General features: G+C 38.6%; 2 long non-coding RNA genes across 2 annotated transcripts in view; both read right to left on the bottom strand.

The window, feature by feature from the left end:
* Window positions 1-3,882: 3,882 nt before the first annotated feature.
* LOC138849325 (uncharacterized) overlaps window positions 3,883-21,715 on the bottom strand; it is a 38,448-nt gene continuing 20,615 nt past the window's right edge. Inside the window, exon 3 of the long non-coding RNA XR_011388019.1 lies at window positions 3,883-4,126. This is a non-coding gene — a long non-coding RNA (uncharacterized lncRNA). The remainder of the gene's footprint in view (window positions 4,127-21,715) is intronic.
* LOC138849326 (uncharacterized) lies at window positions 15,237-15,547 on the bottom strand. Its single transcript, XR_011388020.1, has 2 exons — window positions 15,426-15,547; window positions 15,237-15,326 (listed from the first exon to the last, which is right to left on the bottom strand). It is a non-coding gene; the product is annotated as an uncharacterized lncRNA (long non-coding RNA).

Here is a 21,715-nt window from a genome sequence, read left to right as displayed (position 1 = left end):
GTTATTAGAACTGTGGAATGTTATGATAAAAGATAGGTGTTGAATCTGTTGTAGCAACCAAGATAGACTATATTATGTAGCCCCAAGTCTCTGTAGTTCAACACATACAAAAGTCATTTCTCACACATGTTATAAGTAGGCATATTCTATTCAGTGTGGTTGGTTACTCAGGGGCCTAAACTGATGGAGGCTCCAGCTCAATTACATTAGCATGTACACAATCAGAACAAAGAAAATTTGGCACAAACATCAGCTTTTGAAGTTTCTACCTAGAATGACAATATCATATTTCCTGAACTGTCAAGTTAGAATGAAGTTCAATCCCCCAACACATGTGGAAGGACAATGGAATATTTAATTATACTGGTAACTACCCTGTGTGACTTTATGAAATTTGCAATGTTAATAATTAGGAGAAGATACCCAAGTAAGCAGGCAGTAGTTACCAGTACAGTTAGTGCTATGAGATGAGAAAATCTTTGAGATAAGACTTTAACCAACTCAGAATAGCCAAAGAAGATTTTAAGGAGAAAAGCTGATAAAACCAGAAGGATAGTACTGGCATTGGAGTCCTGGATACCCCACTTCCCATCCAGCTCCCTGTTAATGCATCTGGGAAAATAGCAGAAAATGGTCCAAGTGCTTAGGCCCTTGCCACCCTCATGGGAATTATGGAGGACTTCATCAGTCTCATTAAAGAGTTTATACTTAACAATGAAAGCACTGTGCAACCTCTTGTTAGATTTGAAAGAGACCCTTGGTTGACATGTGAAAGAAGGATTGTATTAGAGGGTGACAGTATTCTATTTTCAAGGGCTCCCAACATATAACCTAGCAATAGTTTGGTCATTTTTGTTGCCACTTCAGAGAAGAAACTGAAATTTTATGGAGTAAGCACTTTCAAAAATACCTTCACAGTATTGAGTCAGCGCATTGGGAAGAAGGAGCAGAAGAGATTGAAAACCTGATATGTGTCTGATATCAAAACCCTTGCTCCAGACACATTATGATGTTGCCTCATTGTCATTCCAGAATTTTATCGCAGCACAGGAAATGCTTCCTTGGTAATGAACTTACAGCCTAACCTCTTAACCAAAGAATGATTTTAAATCTCAGGGAAAAGTGTCTATACTTTACAGCTCTCCTCAGTCACCTAGGGTGATTGGATCAGCATCTGAAGAGGTGGGGGTGATCATCCCATTGCCTCCTTGGTTTTCTGCAGGTCACAGGGTAATGATAGCAATGCTCTTAGAGAAGCTCTACAGGAAAAGATGAAACTGTAATGTCACTGCATCGAGTGAACAGGAAGATTTTCCTCCTTGTCAGAAGTGTCTGCACAATCTAGAAACTAAAGTCTGGCCTGTGTTGCTCTTACCTCTCATCTCTCAAAATAGCAAAAAGGCCTGGATGAATAAGTACGGTGAGATCTGACAAAACGGCAAAGAGAACAGCTCATTTTCCATATCTCCTCTGGTTCCAGAATCCAAGAATGAGAGAGCAGTGGGTGATTTCCATATATCAAACTGAAATCTTGTCTAAGAGTGATTTGCAAAATGGTTGCTCAGAGGAGTGTCATTTGCTCAAATACATAACTAAAATTTGTTCTTTGTTCAAGACTATGATTGTTCTCAGATTCTACCTTTGAAGCAAAGTGCTAGTTTTTCAATTTTTGCAATTGCCTTTGCACTTACCTTGGTGCTGATCAAGGGCCCAAGTTAATAATGCACTAGATGAGTTATTTATGACATCTTAAAATAGCTACTGAATGTGCATTTCTTTGGTGTAATCTTGATTTGTTTTACCTATAATAGAAACTAAAATGTACCACATAATCCATTAATGGCTTCTGAAATTTCCCATGCACTTTAAAATGTGAATTTAAAACAGGCTATGTGGGTAGATGATGAAGAAACTTGAAGCATGTTTACATATAATGATATGCATATAATTAACTGTGCAGGAACTATCTTATTCACTGTTCACACACAGGAGATACTCAGGGGTATTAGTTGGAGAAAATAAACAACTGAGTGATTTGTAGGAGTAACAAAAATTCTTTAATATTTCTATACCATTTAATAGGAACTATTATGATTCAATTATTATATATATTATAATCCAACTATTATAATCCAATTTTAATCTACTTTGGATATTTAAAATGTCCTATGAGGTATATGGACTTTGTTTCAGTATCCCAATTAAGGTAGGATGCTTTTTCCATGTGATAATGGATGAATCAGAATGTGAAAATATAGATCTTTTAGCAACTACTCCACTGCACCAGGATGGATCTTCAGCCTCACTTTAATAGAAGAACGTGATTTCAAAAAATTGTACAAGACACGCAGGTCCTCTTTGCTCCTTAAGTCCTCCCATTTACACCCTTTCCTACATCATGGGTCCCTGGTGAAGCCTATGAAAAGCCCGGAAGAACCCCTTGTCTGTCACCTAACCTCTCTTCAAAACCTGTTTTCACAAAGAATCTGAGGAATGCTATCACACCAAATCACAGCTTAACACTGACCCCTTTTGGGAGGTTTTATTCTAACAGAGTATATTACACAATACGAGGCTTCTCACCATTTTTCTGGCTCTTATCACGCAGTTGGTTTGTTACACATCATAATGCAAAGGCTCATAAGAGCCAGCATGCTATGGTCTATATATTTGGACCAGATACCAGCCCAGATTGACCCCCTACTTGTCTCCATTACCTGCTCTTCTAACACATCCTTACTGTGGCATCATAATCTGGATCCTCCTCTGTGACTCAAGACCTTTTATTTTTGTCAGCTGCTTGGACATTCTTTTTAGAATGTATATTTCCCTTAGCCAGGCTAGCCCCAGATAGCTACCAAGTACATACTAAATCCCTAACAGCACAATTATAACATCAGCTATCAGTAAGTGGTTTGAGAGAATAAATACATGTTCTAAGCCTCTGATATCATATTTGCTCTGCCTCTGCTTCAGACTTATATCTACAAACTATTTACCATAGCTGACTTCTTCAGTGTAGGTGAGGATGTTAAAACTATGTTAAAAGTATTTACATGAGCCTTTACCCAAGCTCCTGTTAATCTGCCTTCTATCCTTCTATTCTTCTATTCTTCCTTATGTACTGCTCCTACTACCAGCTCCTTAATTCCAAAAACTACAGTATTTGCGCAGTACATAGGCAATGACTCCCATCTGATATTGAACCTAAACTCAGGGTTGGGCATGCCAATCTAAACTTGCCACCCTAGACCCCAATTTATTTAGGAAAAGATGTGAAGACACCATATCCATCTAGCATTGTGTAAGTTTCAGATCCCAGAAACTGAGCATCTACTTAAAACTCTCTTTTACTGCCAACATTTCTGGACCCAAGTGCCAGATTTACTTTATTATTTTCATCCTTCTTTTACATGTGCCCTGGCATGACAATGGTGATTCCTATATTGATGATGACAGCAACAGGCAATTAAATAGAGCTTTGAGATGGCAATTTATGGAAGATGTGAAGCTTAAAGAAAAAGCATAAAAAATAACATTTTTCTGTGACAAGGGACAATTGAGTTGCAAAGAAAGTTTGCAAAAATTATATGTTTAGGAAAAAGTGATTGAACAATGAATGATAACAGAATTTACAATATATGAATAAAATCACTTAATATTAGTGAAAATCATTGTTTTTATTGAAACTCAGAGATACAACTTAAAGCCATATTTGATTAGGACAGAATAAAAGTCCCTCCAGTAGAACTATCTGTTTGTGGTCCCTAAACAGCACGGAGGGTATGAATTGCTTTTAGGGTATGATCTGTATCTTCCCCTTCGGTCCATGTAGAATTGTTTTTTTCTCCTATGAGTTTTCTGTAAATAAATGAAACAGCCTCAATTGCAAGTCAATTTTATTTAAGTTCTATCTTTTATTTCCTCTTTGCAAATAACCCACAGGATAATTTCTCATTTTATTAATATAAAGAGAACAGATTTCATCTATTTCATAGGCACAATTCTAAGAAGATAAACAAGAGGAGTCATTACTGTATGCAAGGACAGAAGACAAAGCTCACTGTGACTTCCATCCACACCGTGTCCTTTGCTGCTCAGTCCTCAATGGTCCATTTTCTATTTCCTGAAATGCAGCCAAGAAAGAAAATAAATGAATGAAAAAGACTAAGTACACACAGCAAACTGCTTCTAAAATCCAAGCACAAGTGGGAGTTTTTTAAAAATACAGCTGAAGCTAGGATGCTTTTTAAAAATACAGTTGCCCCAGGATAGTGAAATTAGAGTAGGAATATGAAGGCCTGAATCAGATTCCAAGACATTTCCTAACTATCTGATTTGAATAAAAATTACTCAATGCATGAGCCTTATATTCTGTAAACTGGTGTAGCTCATCTCAGAAAATTGTTCACAGGGTCAAACTAGAGAGTCTATATGGAATTGTCTAAGAATGTTCTTATCATTTAAACCCTCTCAATGGTTGAGAGGTAGTATTCTTTCTAAAACCTTGAATAAGAAACTTACAAAGAAGTAGAACATATATATCAGAAACCATGACAAGCATATTCATTGTATATTCTGATGAGCATTTTGTTAGTATGATAAACATTTATCAGAAATGAGTGTTTCATTTTCCATATGATCCTGAGACTTCACTAGTAATAAACATATTTATTCAAGATGTAATTCGAACTGGGCACCAGACATATAGAAGTAGAGGAAAATTATTACCCTGTTCTGAAGAAAAGTCTACTAGTTAGCTAGAGCTGCCATAACAACATATTAAAAACAGAGTAGCTTAAATAACAGAAATATATTTTTCACAGTGCTAGAGGCTCAAGGTATGGTTTGTTCTTAGATCTCTCTCCTTCATTTACAGATTTCCATTCGCCTATTCTCTGGATCATCACGTGGCCTTTTTCCGTGGGAAGCATCCCTTGGGTCTTTTTGTAAATCCTAATGTCTTCCTCTTATAAGGACATGAATCTCAAAACCCCATCTTAATTGATTCATCTCTTTAAAAACCCCATCTCTGATGCAATTACATTTTGAGGTACTGGGGTTTAAGAATTCAATGTATGAATTTTGAGGAGATATTTTCAGTACATAACAGAAAGATAATCTCAAAGTACAAACGACAAGAAAGAGTAGAAAATTATGCTGTATAAATTCTGATAGAAGAAAATTATCAAGGACTGAGGTGATCTGTGCAATTTCCTTAGAGGATATGAGACTGGTGGGAGAAGTAAAAGAGAGGGTGCTTCCCATGAAAAGGAACTATGTACACATAATGTGTTTGCAAAACATGGTTTGCTTGTCCCTACCGTGCATCAGGATAATAACAGTATCCACTGCCTTGAGTAATATTTCAGCTTATAAACTATTTTCATTTATGATCATATTAAAAGAGTGTTAACCTCTTCATTATCTATATTACATAGGTGTTGGAATGTAGGTGTACTGATTCCAACACAAGTTCTTGCCACTACATCATCTTACCCTAGCATAATGTCTTTTTTTTTTTTTTTTTTGATAGGCAGAGTGGACAGTGAGAGAGAGAGACAGAAAGAAAGGTCTTCCCTTGCCGTTGGTTCACCCTCCAATGGCCGCCGCGGCCGGTGCGCTGCGGCCGGCGCACCGCGCTGATCCGATGGCAGGAGCCAGGAGCCAGGTGCTTTTCCTGGTCTCCCATGGGGTGCAGGGCCCAAGCACCTGGGCCATCCTCCACTGCACTCCCTGGCCACAGCAGAGGGCTGGCCTGGAAGAGGGGCAACCGGGACAGAATCCGGCGCCCCGACCGGGACTAGAACCCGGTGTGCCGGCGCTGCTAGGCGGAGGATTAGCCTAGTGAGCCGTGGCGCCGGCGCATAATGTCTTTTAAAGAAGCAGTTGACCTCCCATATTTTGCTCTTGGATAATTTAAGGCAGAAATGATCTGATTGTTAGATATCAAGAAAAAAAAAAAAGCCAGAGCAAACCAAAAGGTGTTAGAATTGGGGGTGTGGGTGTGCAGAACAACACTGTGCTATTCAGGTTAATTCTAAACACATGATTTTCCAAATTATTATTATTTTATGTGTTAAGCTATATATAAGGAACTTCATCTCCATACAGTTCCTCTGTACATTTCAATCTAGAGAATCCAGGCCACTAAAAAGGAAATCATTCCTGATAACTATCAACTGTTCTGGATAGTGTTTAATCAACTGATGGAGTTGGGTCCATATTTTAAGATGTAAAGTCATTTTGTTTGATTTGTGGTTCCATCTATGACCTATATGTTGTATTTGTATTCTGTATGAGGAAGGTATTAATAAATACTTTCTGCAGTGAGAGCTATGATTCATCACAAACTCAGCACTTAAAATATTTAACCAGAATCAGAAAGTTGGAGCAGGATGTGGTAACGGGAATAAAATGGTTCTTAATGCATTATTAAATATGTCATGATATCAGGATGTCACATGGGTCTGTAAGCTGGAAAAGCTGCAAAGATGAAATTATATAGAGTAACATAATCAAATATTTGATTTGAAAATTCTTGCCAATTTGGAAATATATGCTAGAAGGCATTCTAAAATATGTACCTTTGAAAATCCAATTATATTTCTAGTAATGTATCCATAAATAAATAAATGGAAGCATATGTACTTCTGTATAAGAAAGTTTTACTAAGATATTTATAAAAATGAGAGCAAGTACATCTCCAACATTACATTATTTATTAACTAAATGGTTAATAAATGGTGGCACATCCATCAGATAAACTATTAGGTCCCAATTAAAAATCAGGTCATGACAAATTCTCTTCAATATGAATATTCCTTTCCCCTCTAACTCTAGATTCTTGTTACTGACCATGTGACCTGTGGGCCACTTTTATCAGCATCACCTGTAAGCATTTTGGAAATGCAAAAGCTCAAGGTCCACTCCAGAGTTGCTGAATTTGAATCTGCATTTTTTTTTTTTTTTTTTTTTTTTTGACAGGCAGAGTGGACAGTGAGAGAGAGACAGAGAGAAAGGTCTTCCTTTGCCGCTGGTTCACCCTCCAATGGCCGCCGCTGCAGCCGGCGCACCGCGCTGATCCTGGCAGGAGCCAGGAGCCAGGTGCTTTTCCTGGTCTCCCATGGGGTGCAGGGCCCAAGCACCTGGGCCATCCTCCACTGCACTCCCTGGCCATAGCAGAGAGCTGGCCTGGAAGAGGGGCAACCGGGACAGAATCCGGCGCCCCAACCGGGACTAGAACCCGGTGTGCCGGCGCCGCAAGGTGGAGGATTAGCCTATTGAGCCACGGCGCCGGCTCGAATCTGCATTTTAACAGACCCCAGGTGGTATCCATGCAGCTTGAGAAATCCTGCTTAGAAGATGTATGTGTGTTGTATATTCCTGTTTTGTAGACACTGAGACACATGATGTAACTATGTCTCAAAGATATCAAAAGTGAAACAGGTTATGTTGAGCCATCTTTTTTATAATGATGATCTGATTGAGACAATGTTATTGCAGGATTTGGAGGAATCTTTCCAGGAACCAGATAAGAATTCACCTAACAGGTAATAAGGGATTAGGTTAAAATACGTAAGTTAAAACACTTATAAGCTATTCTGTCCTCAAAATCTCTGAATTTAACTTTCTCTATAACCTTACTTACAAAATATTTAGGATAACGAACAGAATAGAAACACCAGAAAACAATCCAAACATCTATAATCAACTTATATTTGATCAAGTAGCTAAAAGCAATCCCTGGAGTAAGAACAGTCCATTCAACAAATGGTGCTGGAAAAACTGGATTTCCACATGCAGAAGAATGAAGCAGACCTCTACCTTATACCTTACACAGAAATCCATCAACATGGATTAAAGATCTAAATCTACAAACCGACACCATCAAATTATTAGAAAACATCAGAGAAACTTTGCAAGATACTGGCACAAGCAAAGACTTCTTGGAAAAGACCCCAGAGGCACAGACGGCCAAAGCCAATATTAACAACTGGGGTTACATCAAATTGAGAAGCTTCTGTACAGCAAAAGAAACGGACAGGGGGCCGGTGCCGGGGCTCACTTGGTTAATCCTCCGCCTGCGGCGCCGGCATCCTACATGGGCGCTGGGTTCTAGTCCCGGTTGCTCCTCTTTCAGTCCAGCTCTCTGCTGTGGCCGGGGAAGGCAGTGGAGGATGGTCCAAGTGCTTGGGCCCATGCACCTGCGTTTGAGACCAGGAGGAAGCACCTGGCTCCTGGCTTCGGGTTGGTGTAGCTCTGGCAGTAGTGGCCAACTGGGGGGTGGGGAGGAACCAATGGAAGGAAGACCTTTCTCTCTGTCTTTCTCTCTCACTAACTCTATCTGTCAAATAAATAAATAAATAAATAAAAAGAAACAGATAGGAAAGTGAAGAGGCAACTGACAGAGTGACAGAAATTACTTGCAAATTATGCAACTGATAAATGATTAATAACCAGAATCTACAAAGAAATCAAGAAACTCCACAACAATAAAACAAACAACCCACTTAAGAGATGGGCCAAGGACTTCAACAGACATTTCAAGAGAGGAAGTCCCAATGGCCGACAGACACATGAAAAAATGTTCAGGATCACTAGTCACCAAGGAAATGCAAATCAAAATCACAATGAGGTTTCACCTCACCCCAGTTAGTATGGCTTTCATACAGAAATCAACAAACAACAAATGCTTGTGAGGATGTGCGGAAAAAGGGACACTAACCCACTGTTTGTGGGAATGCAAACTGATAAAGCCACTACGGAAGACAGTGTGGAGATACCTGAGAAATCTGAATACAGTACTACCATGTGACCCAGCCATCCTACTCCTTGGAATTTACCCAAGGGAAATGAAATTGGCAATTAAAAGAGCTGTCTGCACCTCCATGTTTATTGCAGCTCAATTCACAATAGCTAAGACATGGAATCAACCTAAATGTCCATCAGAGGAAGACTGGATAAAGAAACTATGGGATATGTACTCTATGGAATACTACAAAGCAGTAAAAAAAAAATGAAATCTGCTCATTGGCAACAAAATAGAGGAATATGGAAAACACTATACTTAGTGAAATTAGCCACTCCCAAAGGGACAAATATCATGTTTTCTCTGATCTGTGACAACTAACTGAGCACCTAAAAGGAAACCTGTAGAAGTGAAATTGATGCCAAGAGAAGCAATGACTTGATTAGCCCTTGTCCTGACTGTCAAGGAACAGCTTACTATTTTATTATTTATATTGTTTTCTTTTTCTACATTTTTTAAAGAATTATTTTATTTACTTGAAAGACAGAATTACAAAGAGAGGTAGAGCCAGAGAGGGAGAGGTCTTCCATTTGCTGGTTCACTCCGCAAATGACCGCAATGGCCAGAGCTGAGCCAATCTGAAGCCAGGAGCCAGGAGCTTCTTCCAGGTCTTCCACGCAGGTACAGGAGCCCAAGAACTTGAGGAATCTTCTACTGCTTTCCCAGACCATAGCACAGTGCTGGATCAGAAGTGGAGCAGTCTGAACTCGAACTGATACCCATATGGGATGCTGGCACTGCAGGCTGGGGCTTTAACCCATTGAGCCACAGTGCCGGCCCCAGTTTTCTTTCTCTACTTAATACCATTGGTTGAACTCTCTATTTAACACAAAATTATTCATAGGTGTTTAAATCCAATTGAAAACTGATCCCTGTAAAAAAAAAATATGAGTGGAATAAGAGAGGGAGGACATGTATAGTTCTACACACGTTTCCATGGACTTACCCCTAAGGATAAAGCTAAAACCTTGCCATGGGACTCCAAATCCCACTAAATTGGGTGGTACCATGCCATCTTACTAGTTAAAGTGAACATTTTAAGTTTGTAACTGATCATAAAGTTAGGAATCATTGTCAAAAGGATCCCATAAATAAGACCAAGTGTCTGCTAATAACAATAGATCGAATAAAAAGGAGAGAATGATCCAATATGGTAAGCAGGCCACACAGCAGATTCATAGATTGACAAACACTCTAAACAGTACCCTGACGTCAGAATCAGCCTTTAAGGCATTCGGGTCTGGCTAAAAGTCCATGATAGCATTTCAGGCATGGAAAGACAAGATATTGTGGCAAAAAATGACCTAAATGAAAGATCTCTTGTGAGTGAAATCCCAGTGGAAAGAAGGGGCCATCAAAGAAGGAGGTACATTTCTCTGAAGGGAGGAAAGAATTTCCACTTTGCTTATGGCCCTGTCTAAATGATGACAGAGTTTGTGAACTCAAAAGGCTCCCGTAGCCTTGGCAGCTCATGACAAGAGCCTCGGGTGATCACGGACATCATAAATAAGAGTGTCAATTGTTAAATCAACAAGGGAGTCACTGTGTACTTGCTCCCCATTTTGGACCTCTGTGCTTAATGAGTTGTACTATGAGAATTAACTGTAAAACTTGAATTCAAATAGTACTTTATACTTTGTGTGTCTGTGTGGGTGCAAACTGTTGAAATCTACTTAGTTTAGAGTTGGTCTTCTGTATATAAAGACAATTAACAACAAATCTTAATGAAGAATGGGATGGGAGAGGGAGTAGGAGGTGGGAAGGGAGTGGGTGAGGGAGGGCGGGTATGGAGGGAAGAATTCCTATATTCCAAAAGCCATACACATGAAGTTTATATTTCATATTAATATTTTATATTAAATAAAAGCTTTTGAAAAAGAAATTTTAATATTAAAAAATATTTGGGGTGCTCCAAGGAAGCCATACACAAGTCCTATAGCCATAGAGCAATAGCATCACTGACAAAAACAAAGAGTACTAGCTCTGTACTCCTATCAGGCACAAAAGATTTCTGAGGATAAAGTTAAGCTTTAAAGTTGGTGAATATAGTAATCACAGTTTTCTGAAACATACATTTATTGTAATTGTTAATCCTGAAACCACTTCACCCTCATATTCTAGATTTTAAGAAGCATGACATACTATCCCTTGCCTCACCTGAGATTTTATTTGCATTTCCTTTCAATGTTTAATAACTAGAAGATCAAGAACAAATATTGTCTCAAAGGAAAGCTCTGAGGAGCAAATGATTCTGACATTTTATTCATGTCAGCCACACAATTATTCATTCATTCACTTTTGGTTACCGACTATGAGCCAGATACTGCAGGTTTATGATTGAATGTTAAATTATCTCTATCCCTACAAAAGACTCAAAGTCTAGGCAGATAAATAGCAAAGTGACTAAATAAATTAAGTTCAATATGGAAAGTGCCAGAGCAGGGATATGATTCAAATGCTCAGTGTAAGCAATTAATTTCTTTCTGAGATGGGGAAAAGTGTGAATTTTCCCAGGGACAGAAACACTCTTATCTGGCTTCTATTCCCACTGATTTGTTAATATTATCATTGTCAAGAATACTGCAGCTATATGATTTATTCTTTACTTCATAGCTAACATAAAAAGACTAGTAGCTACCATTTCCTATGCTCTATGTGTCACAGATGTTGTCCTTACGTTTCAGTTAATGTCTCCAATATCCATCTAGTTGATCAGATCAAAAACCAGAAATCACTCTTAAGTCTTTTCTTTCCCTTACCTGCTCAATGAATCCATTAGCAAAGCCTCCTGTCTCCATGTGCAACATAAATCCCCACTCCCCTCCTCCATACCTTTCTACTGCCACCATCCTACACTGAACCTCTGTGACTGCTCACCTGAATCGTTGACATGGTCTCCAAAATATCCTCACATTTCCTTTTTGTGCTCCTTATCAAATCATTATTCTCATATAGACCGAGTGGTCATTGATAACACAGTTCAAATTGTGCTACTTCTCATCTTAAAGTCCATTGATGTCTTCTATTCATACTTGGAATAAACAGAAAACTTATCACCACAGCCTATAAGAAGCCCCACGATCAGTTCCTGTATCCCTAAAAACTTACAACATACGAATCTTTGTCTCCATTCATTACTGGACACACTTATGTTCCGGATGCATTTTATCACCTCTGAGTTTTTCATCCTAAATCTTTCTGCCTGTGACTCTCTTCCTTTAACTTGCCACTTAGGTGATTCACTGCCATTTTCAAGGTTGCAGATTAAAAGTTAACACCTTAGGGAAGCTTTTCTAAAATCACACTCTCCCATTAGCCCTATCTCATTATACTGACCATATCATCTTCACTGTTTTATTTATAAAACATATTAAGTTGTCAAATGTGGTGTTGAGAAGAGGACTTATAGTCACCTTTAACCTGTATCAACATATTCAAAGTCAAATCAAATAACATATAATCTACAATAAAAATATGACTTTCATATGCACACAATTTCTTGTTTTATTTTTATTAACATAAAGATAACAGATTTTTTGCATTCCATAGGTACAGTTCCAAGAAGACAGCCACACTTCCCTCACTTACCTGCTCCCCTCATCATTTCCCCCTCCTTCTCTCCCCTCTCTTCATCAGTTTTTGCAGCACCATAATTTTAATCCACTCTGTATACACAGGTTTAATTCATCAATAATCATAATATTCAATAAATAAAATTTAGGAAGAGCACAGTTCCACAGAAGTATAAATGAGGGCTAGAAAATGATAACCATATCTCAAAATGACTATTTCATTCTTACACATTTATGGGCACAATTTCAAGACAACATCCTCAGTTACCCCATCATCTTCCAAACAGGTAAAATAGTCCCTAACACCTAAATAAGCTTCCAAAGGTGTAACTGATTATCCTCAAATATTATTCCATGGCTCATTTTTAAATTTATTTTTGTCCATCATATTAGAATGTAAGCTGCCTGAAATTCCCAACAAATGCACAATGCATGGTATCAATAAATAGTAATTAAGCAAATATGTGAATCAATTATACAGACATAGTCAGAACTACATTATCGGTAGAATGTGAGGCTCATCATCCTTCTATTACTTTTTCTCTTCAATCCTTAGCTTTTCATTCACTATTCATTTCACTTAGTGAAAGAATACATTTCTAAGATCTCAGGCTATAGAAAGAAGACAAACTCCTGCTCTCAAAGATCTTATTTTTTCTTATGATTCAGTTGATATAGATGAATAATAAATAAATTAAAAACTATATAATAAATCTATCATTAAAAAATCTAGGTGAGGAAATGAGAGATACCAAGGGAATAGGAACATATTTAAATAGGAAATTCATAATGAGTGACACCTGAACATAGAGCCAGAGCATGTAAGTTATAAATGCAATTGTTAGGATAAGTTTCAGTAAAAATGGTACTGTGCTTGAATGTAAGTCATAGAAATGGAGCTTGAAGAAACACTTTATTTATGCTGCATCCCCACTGTGTCTCCACTCACATTTGCAGCAAGAGAAAAACACAAATTGACTCCCTTACCTCAGACTTCTCCAAAAAGACAGTGAGGATTTCCCTATTCTACTTTATTTCTCATCCCACCCTAGACAAAGGATTAGAATGATTTCAAAATGCTCTGTACAGAGCACTATACTAGTCATGGCCCACAGCCTACAAGATATATGTGATTTTTTAAAAGGAAACTAGAAATTTGGAAAATGTTGAAACACTTTTAAACAACAATAAATCAAGTTCAGGGATGCAGAGTTACCACTGTATCTCCTTGCTTTCAAAATGATATTCAGCTGCTGAATTAATAAAACCATGAGGCCCAAGAGAATCTCTGGCAAGCTAACAGGCAGTCAGCAAATGCACAGATAGTACCAATTCAGAATTTCCTACTCTGTCTCCCCTGAAGATAAGTTTAAACATTTACATGTTTTAAAATTCCCTAATCTGACTTACCGCAATAATTCTATCCTTCTCATGCTTTCTGATTTGTAATCATTATAAGTCGATTTCTCTCCCAAAGGCAAAATCTGGAGAAACATGTATATAGAGAGATATACATAGCACAGACATTTATATATATTCATCCCAAGGCAGACTACAGCTGATGCAGTTTTTCTCTCCTATTTTTATGTTGCACAGAGAGAAGCTGCAAATCAATGTAGTACCTTTTTGCCACCTAGTGGGAAATTTAATTTTTCATTTCTTCTCCATCTCTTGTTTTCCAAGAGATGATGAAAGTCTATGCAAATGAAAGAAGGCATGAGGAAGGACAGGTTCATGCCTTCAGCATACAATCTCAGAAAGACAACAAATATCTCTGAAAGATCTCTCAGAAGCTGGAAGTGCAAGAGTAACATCCTCCTGCTGCATTCTCAAGTCTAGTGTTTTTTGATATCATGGTCCTGTCATTTCTTTCTGGATTTATCTTTTAGATTGCATTTCATCAGATCAATACTGTACATAAAATCTTATTCTGAAGAGTATAGCTGTAATAAATTAGTTATATTCATATTCAGGGTGCTTATGAACTTCAAAGACTCTTAAAAGAAATGGGTGGAAAAGGCCAAGGCTAAAATGTTCAGCTATTAAAAATCTACATCAATAATAATAAGAACTTCAATTTAAGGAAAGTTTATGGTCTACAGGGTGCAATATGATATATGTGAAATGTTGAGCATAGTGGCTGTCACACAGTTATGAACCAATAAATTATTGCTATTTCATGTCAAAAACTGTGTTAATTACCTCATATCTATTATCTTGCTTTATCCTCACTAATTCCTTCAAGGTAATAATTACTTTTCCCTGTTTTATATGACTAGAGAAATTCATTAGTAAACAGAAAAGATGAAATTTTAACCCTTGTGTGTCTGGAACTCATATATGTTTTATAATCTCTATTTTTATTGTCCAAATAAATGAGTTTATAAATTCCTTCTGCTCTTGGTAAGTGGAAATTTTTCCAATATATGATCACACAGTAATTTTATACAGCTGTATATCTTTCTATCCCTATGGATATATTAGACCAAGGGATGATAAGGCTTATAAATACCAAAGCCTGTGAACACATAAGTAATGATCTTTGTGGTTCTCAGTGGCTGCTAAGAAAAGGCCCCACTGCTTCAGAGGAACTTCTGATGGAATTATTACTACTGTTCAAAGCAATATGGTATCAGCATAGTGTCTGACTACCATGAACGGGGCAGTAGTATATTTTGGTGGCATACGAGAGGCCATACAATAGTCACGGATGTGGACTCTGGAGCCATGGAGCCTGTGTTTGAATGATGGATCTGCCATTTGCTAACTGTGTGGCTATCTGCAAGTTACTTTTAATCACTACATGATCCCATTTCTTCACACTTAAAAGAAATAATAAGTAAAATAACTCACCATATGAGTAATTTAGTGTAAATTCCTTAGAATGATGCTTGATAGATCCGCGGCAAGATGGCGGAATAGGAAGGGAGCACACTGATAGTCTGGGGAGAGATAGTTTAATAAAAGTGGAGATACTGCAGGTTCAAGGAAGAGTAGGGGAGGAAACAGCAGAAGAAACTCTTCCGGAACGCGTGACTCACAGCGGACCTGCGTGGAGAGCGTGGGAGCCCACAGTTCGGGACATCAGCGGCAGACTCAACACACCAGCGCTGGAACGCGAGGTGAGCCGAACCTCAATAGCCCGAGACACCGGCAGGCAAGCGGAGAGAGGAGACTAGAGGGAACGACCCCCGGGGGGGGAAGTTCACAAGGCTAACTGGAAGAGAGAGAGAGAGAGAGAGAAAAAAAAAAAAGGGTGACTAGTACGGACACAGGTTTCTCTCTCTCCGCTCACCTCTCAAGGGCGAGCAAGACAAAGAGCAGGCACCATCTTGGACATACGTCATAAGCAGAGTGACCTCAGGTCTGCACCGGCCCTGAGCCTAGCAGAAAAACCTGACTCTGGGCGGGGCGAATTAACAGGAGATTAGGACCTAGTAAATTTGTGGTGCTACTGAACTGAGACTGTGAAAAAAGAGACGGTGGGGGAGAGAACTCACGGAATTCACGTGAGCACTCTCCAGAGATGCTACAATTCCGTAACTTTGGCAACCCAGTGGGAGGCTGAAGGAGAATTTGAGCCCACTCTGAGGGCCGAACAGATTCCCTGTGGGGATCTTGGGAAAGAGCTTCCGATCTCTGGCTCCTGTGGGTATATCATTTGCCTGCTAACTACCTCCAACTTCGTTCAGCTGTGCGGAATTACTTCCCTTTTGAATCAAAAAAAAAAAAAAGAAAGAGAGAGAGAGAGATTTACCATGCCTAACCTGGGAGTGTCCCCTTTGGCACACCAAACAGAGCTCTCAGGCCACACCCATCTCAAGCCCTAAGGCTCCATCAAAAACAGATAGTCCACTTAATCTAGAGTCATAGTATAACAAGAAAAAGCACCACAGTGAAGAAACCAAATATCTCCAATATGCCAAATACAAACGCAAAAACCGAGGTAATAAAAACAAAGAAGTCACCATGACGCCCTCAAATGAAAAAGACACCCCAATTCAAGATTATGAAGATGATGACATAGAAGAAATGCAAGAAGCAGATCTCAAAAAATTGATAGGAACATTAAGAAGTTCTCAAAAACAAATTCTGGAACTACAGAAATCCTTAATGGACAAGATAGAAAATCTCTCTCGTGAAAATGAAATATTAAGGAGGAATCAAAATGAAACAAAACAACTAGTACAACAGGAAACTGTGATAGTGACTGAAGTGAAGAATTCAATAGATCAAATGAAAAACACAATAGAGAGCCTTACAAACAGAATGGGTGAAGCAGAAGAGAGAATATCGGACTTAGAAGACAGAGAACAGGAAAGGATACAGTCAGACCAAAGAAAAGAAGAGGAAATTAGAAATCTGAAACATATTGTCAGGAATATTCAGGATACTATTAAAAAACCCAACATTCGGGTTCTAGGAGTTCCTGAAGGCATGGAGAGGGAGAAAGGATTAGAAGGCCTTTTTAGTGAGATATTAGCAGAAAATTTCCCAGGTTTGGAGAAGGACAGAGAAATCCTAGTACAGGAAGCCCACAGAACCCCTAATAAACACGACCAAAAGAGATCCTCACCACGACACGTTGTAATTAAACTCTCCACAGTGAAACATAAAGAAAAGATCCTAAAATGTGCAAGAGAGAAACGTCAGATTACTCTCAGAGGATCTCCAATCAGACTCACAGCTGACTTCTCATCAGAAACTCTACAAGCTAGGAGGGAATGGCGAGATATAGCCCAGGTACTAAGAGAGAACAACTGCCAGCCCAGAATATTATATCCTGCAAAGCTATCATTTGTGAATGAAGGTGAAATAAAGACTTTTCATTGCAAACAGAAATTGAAAGAATTTGTTGCCACTCGTCCAGCCCTGCAAAAGATGCTTAAAGATGTGTTACACACAGAAACACAGAAACACGGTCATCAATATGAAAGAAGGTAAAGGAAGGAAACCAAGAAAGGAAACCTCACAGCAAAAGATCACAGGGAATTCAAAGCATATATTAGAACTTATCTTTGGCAAATGGCAGGGCAAAGTTACCACTTATCATTAGTCACTTTGAACGTGAATGGCCTGAACTGTCCAGTTAAAAGACACCGATTGGCTGATTGGGTTAAGGAACAAGACCCATCTATTTGCTGCTTACAAGAAACACATCTTTCCAACAAAGATCCATACAGACTGAAAGTGAAAGGCTGGAAAAAGATATACCATGCCAACAGAAATGAAAAAAGAGCGGGCCTAGCCATCTTAATATCGGACAACATAAACTTTACCACAAAAACTGTTAAGAGAGACAAAGAGGGACACTATATCATGATTAAGGGATCAATTCAACAGGAAGATATAACAATTATCAATGTATATGCACCTAACTACAGGGCACCAGTTTATCTAAAAGATTTATTAATGGACTTAAAGGGAGACTTAGACCCCAATACAGTAGTACTGGGGGACTTCAATACTCCACTCTCAGAAATAGACAGATCATCCGGTCAGAAGATCAACAAGGATACAGTAGATTTAAATGACACTGTAGCCCAAATGGATCTAACAGATATATACAGAACTTTCAATCCTACAGCTAAAGATTTTACATTCTTCTCAGCAGTACATGGAAGCTTCTCTAGGATTGACCACATACTAGGCCATAAAGCAAGTCTCAGCAAATTCAAAAGAATTAGAATCATACCATGCAGCTTCTCAGACCATAAAGGAATGAAGTTGGAAATTAGCAACTCAGGAATCCCTAGAGCATACGCAAACACTTGGAGATTGAACAACATGCTCCTGAATGAACAATGGGTCATAGAAGAAATCAAAAGAGAAATCAAAAACTTTCTGGAAGTAAATGAGGATAACAGCAAAACATACCAAAACTTATGGGACACAGCAAAAGCAGTGTTAAGAGGAAAGTTTATATCAATAGGTGCCTACATCAAGAAATTGGAAAGACACCAAATAGATGAGCTTTCAATTCACCTCAAGGATCTAGAAAACCTACAGCAAATCAGACCCAAATCTAGTAGGAGAAGAGAAATAATTAAAATCAGAGAAGAAATCAACAGGATTAAATCAAGAAAAACATTACAAATTATCAGCCAAAAGAGGAGCTGGTTTTTTGAAAAAATAAACAAAATTGACACCCCATTGGCCCAACTAACTAAAAAAAGAAGAGAAAAGACCCAAATCAATAAAATCAGAGATGAAAAAGGAAATGTAACAACAGACACCACAGAAATAAAAAGAATCATCAGAAATTACTACAAGGACTTGTATGCCAGCAAACAGAGAAACCTATCAGAAATGGATAGATTCCTGGACACATGCAACCTGCCTAAATTGAACCAGGAAGACATCGAAAACCTAAACAGACCCATAACTGAGACAGAAATTGAAACAGTAATAAAGGCCCTCCCAACAAAGAAAAGCCCAGGACCAGATGGATTCACTGCTGAATTCTACCAGACGTTTAAAGAAGAACTAACTCCAATTCTTCTCAAACTATTCAGAACAATCGAAGAAGAGGGAGTCCTCCCAAATTCTTTCTATGAAGCCAGCATCACCTTAATTCCTAAGCCAGAAAAAGATGCAGCACTGAAAGAGAATTACAGACCAATATCCCTGATGAACATAGATGCAAAAATCCTCAATAAAATTCTCGCCAATAGAATGCAACAACACATCAGAAAGATCATCCACCCAGACCAAGTGGGATTTATCCCTGGTATGCAGGGATGGTTTAATGTGCGCAAGACAATCAATGTGATACACCACATTAACAGACTGCAGAAGAAAAACCATATGATTATCTCAATAGATGCTGAGAAAGCATTTGATAAAATACAACACCCGTTCATGATGAAAACTCTAAGCAAACTAGGTTTGGAAGGAACATTCCTCAATACAACCAAAGCAATCTATGAAAAACCCACAGCCAACATCCTATTGAATGGGGAAAAGTTGGAAGCATTTCCACTGAGATCTGGAACCAGACAGGGATGCCCACTCTCACCACTGCTATTCAATATAGTTCTGGAAGTTCTAGCCAGAGCTATTAGGCAAGAAAAAGAAATTAAAGGGATACAAATTGGGAAGGAAGAACTCAAACTATCCCTCTTTGCAGATGATATGATTCTTTATTTAGGGGACCCAAAGAACTCTACTAAGAGATTATTGGAACTCATAGAAGAGTTTGGCAAAGTAGCAGGATATAAATTCAATGCACAAAAATCAACAGCCTTTATATACACAGACAATGCCACGGCTGAGGAAGAACTTCTAAGATCAATCCCATTCACAATAGCTACAAAAACAATCAAATACATTGGAATAAACTTAACCAAAGACGTTAAAGATCTCTACGATGAAAATTACAAAACCTTAAAGAAAGAAATAGAAGAGGATACCAAGAAATGGAAAAATCTTCCATGCTCATGGATTGGAAGAATCAATATCATCAAAATGTCAATTCTCCCAAAAGCAATTTACAGATTCTATGCAATACCAATCAAGATACCGAAGACCTTCTTCTCAGATCTGGAAAAATTGGTGCTGAAATTTATATGGAGGCACAAGAGACCTCGAATTGCTAAAGCAATCTTGTACAACAAAAACAAAGCCAGAGGCATCACAATACAAGATTTCAGGACATACTACAGGGCAGTTGTAATTAAAACAGCATGGTTCTGGTACAGAAACAGATAGATAGACCAATGGAACAGAATGGAAACACCAGAAATCAACCCAAACATCTACAGCAAACTTATATTTGACCAAGGATCTAAAACTAATTCCTGGAGCAAGGACAGTCTATTCAATAAATGGTGCTGGGAAAATTGGATTTCCACGTGCAGAATCATGAAGCAAGACCCCTACCTTACACCTTACACAAAAATCCACTCAACATGGATTAAAGACCTAAATCTACGACCTGACACCATCAGGTTACTAGAGAACATTGGAGAAACCCTTCAAGATATTGGCACAGGCAAAGAATTTCTGGAAAAGACCCGGGAGGCACAGGCAGTCAAAGCCAAAATCAACTATTGGGATTGCATCAAATTGAGAAGTTTCTGTACTGCAAAAGAAACAGTCAGGAGAGTGAAAAGACAACCGACAGAATGGGAAAAAATATTTGCAAACTATGCAACAGATAAAGGGTTAATAACCAGAATCTACAAAAAGATCAAGAAACTCCACAAAAACAAAACCAACAACCCACTTAAGAGATGGGCCAAGGACCTCAATAGACATTTTTCAAAAGAGGAAATCCAAATGGCCAACAGGCACATGAAAAAATGTTCAAGGTCATTGGCAATCAGGGAAATGCAAATCAAAACCACAATGAGGTTTCACCTCACCCCAGTTAGAATGGCTCACATGCAGAAATCTACCAACAACAGATGCTGGCGAGGATGTGGGGAAAAAGGGACACTAACCCACTGTTGGTGGGAATGCAAACTGGTCAAGCCACTATGGAAGTCAGTCTGGAGATTCCTCAGAAACCTGAAGATAACCCTACCATTCGACCCAGCCATCCCACTCCTTGGAATTTACCCAAAGGAATTTAAATTGGCAAACAAAAAAGAGGTCTGCACCCTAATGTTTATTGCAGCTCAATTCACAATAACTAAGACCTGGAACCAACCTAAATGCCCATCAACGATAGACTGGATAAAGAAATTATGGGATATGTACTCTTTAGAATACTATACCGCAGTAAGAAACAACGAAATCCAGTCATTTGCAACAAAATGGAGGAATCTGGAACACATCATGCTGAGTGAAATAAGCCAGTCCCAAAGGGACAAATACCATATGTTCTCCCTGATCGGTGACGACTGACTGAACACCAAGAGGGAAACCTGTTGGAGTGAGGTGGACACTATGGGAAACGGTGGCTTGATCAGCATAGCCCTGACTGTTAATGAACAACTTAATACATTATCCCTCTTAGTAGTTTTTTTATCTGTTCTACTTAATATGACTGGTTTAGATCTGTAATTGATGCACAGTTATTCTTAAGTGTTGAAAATTAACTGAAATGTGATCCCTGTTGAACATGGTGGTGGGAATGGGAGAGGGAAGAGATGTATAATTTGGGACATGCTCAGGCTGACTTGCCCCAAGTGGTGGAGTTGGAAGCATACCAGGGATTCCAATTCAATCCCATCGAGGTGGCATGTACCAATGCCATCTCACTGTTCCAGGTGATCAGTTTCAGTTCACAGTTGGTCATGGTGAAGGGACTGGGAGTCAAAGGGAGCACATAGACAAGTCTAGTACCTGCTAACGCTAACTGATGGAGTAAATAAAGGGGAGAGTG

This window comes from Oryctolagus cuniculus, chromosome 1 (genome assembly GCF_964237555.1).
Source record: "Oryctolagus cuniculus chromosome 1, mOryCun1.1, whole genome shotgun sequence".
Lineage (NCBI taxonomy): Eukaryota > Metazoa > Chordata > Mammalia > Lagomorpha > Leporidae > Oryctolagus > Oryctolagus cuniculus.
Note: the sequence above shows the minus strand (reverse complement) of the source record. Positions and strands in the feature narration are given on the sequence as shown.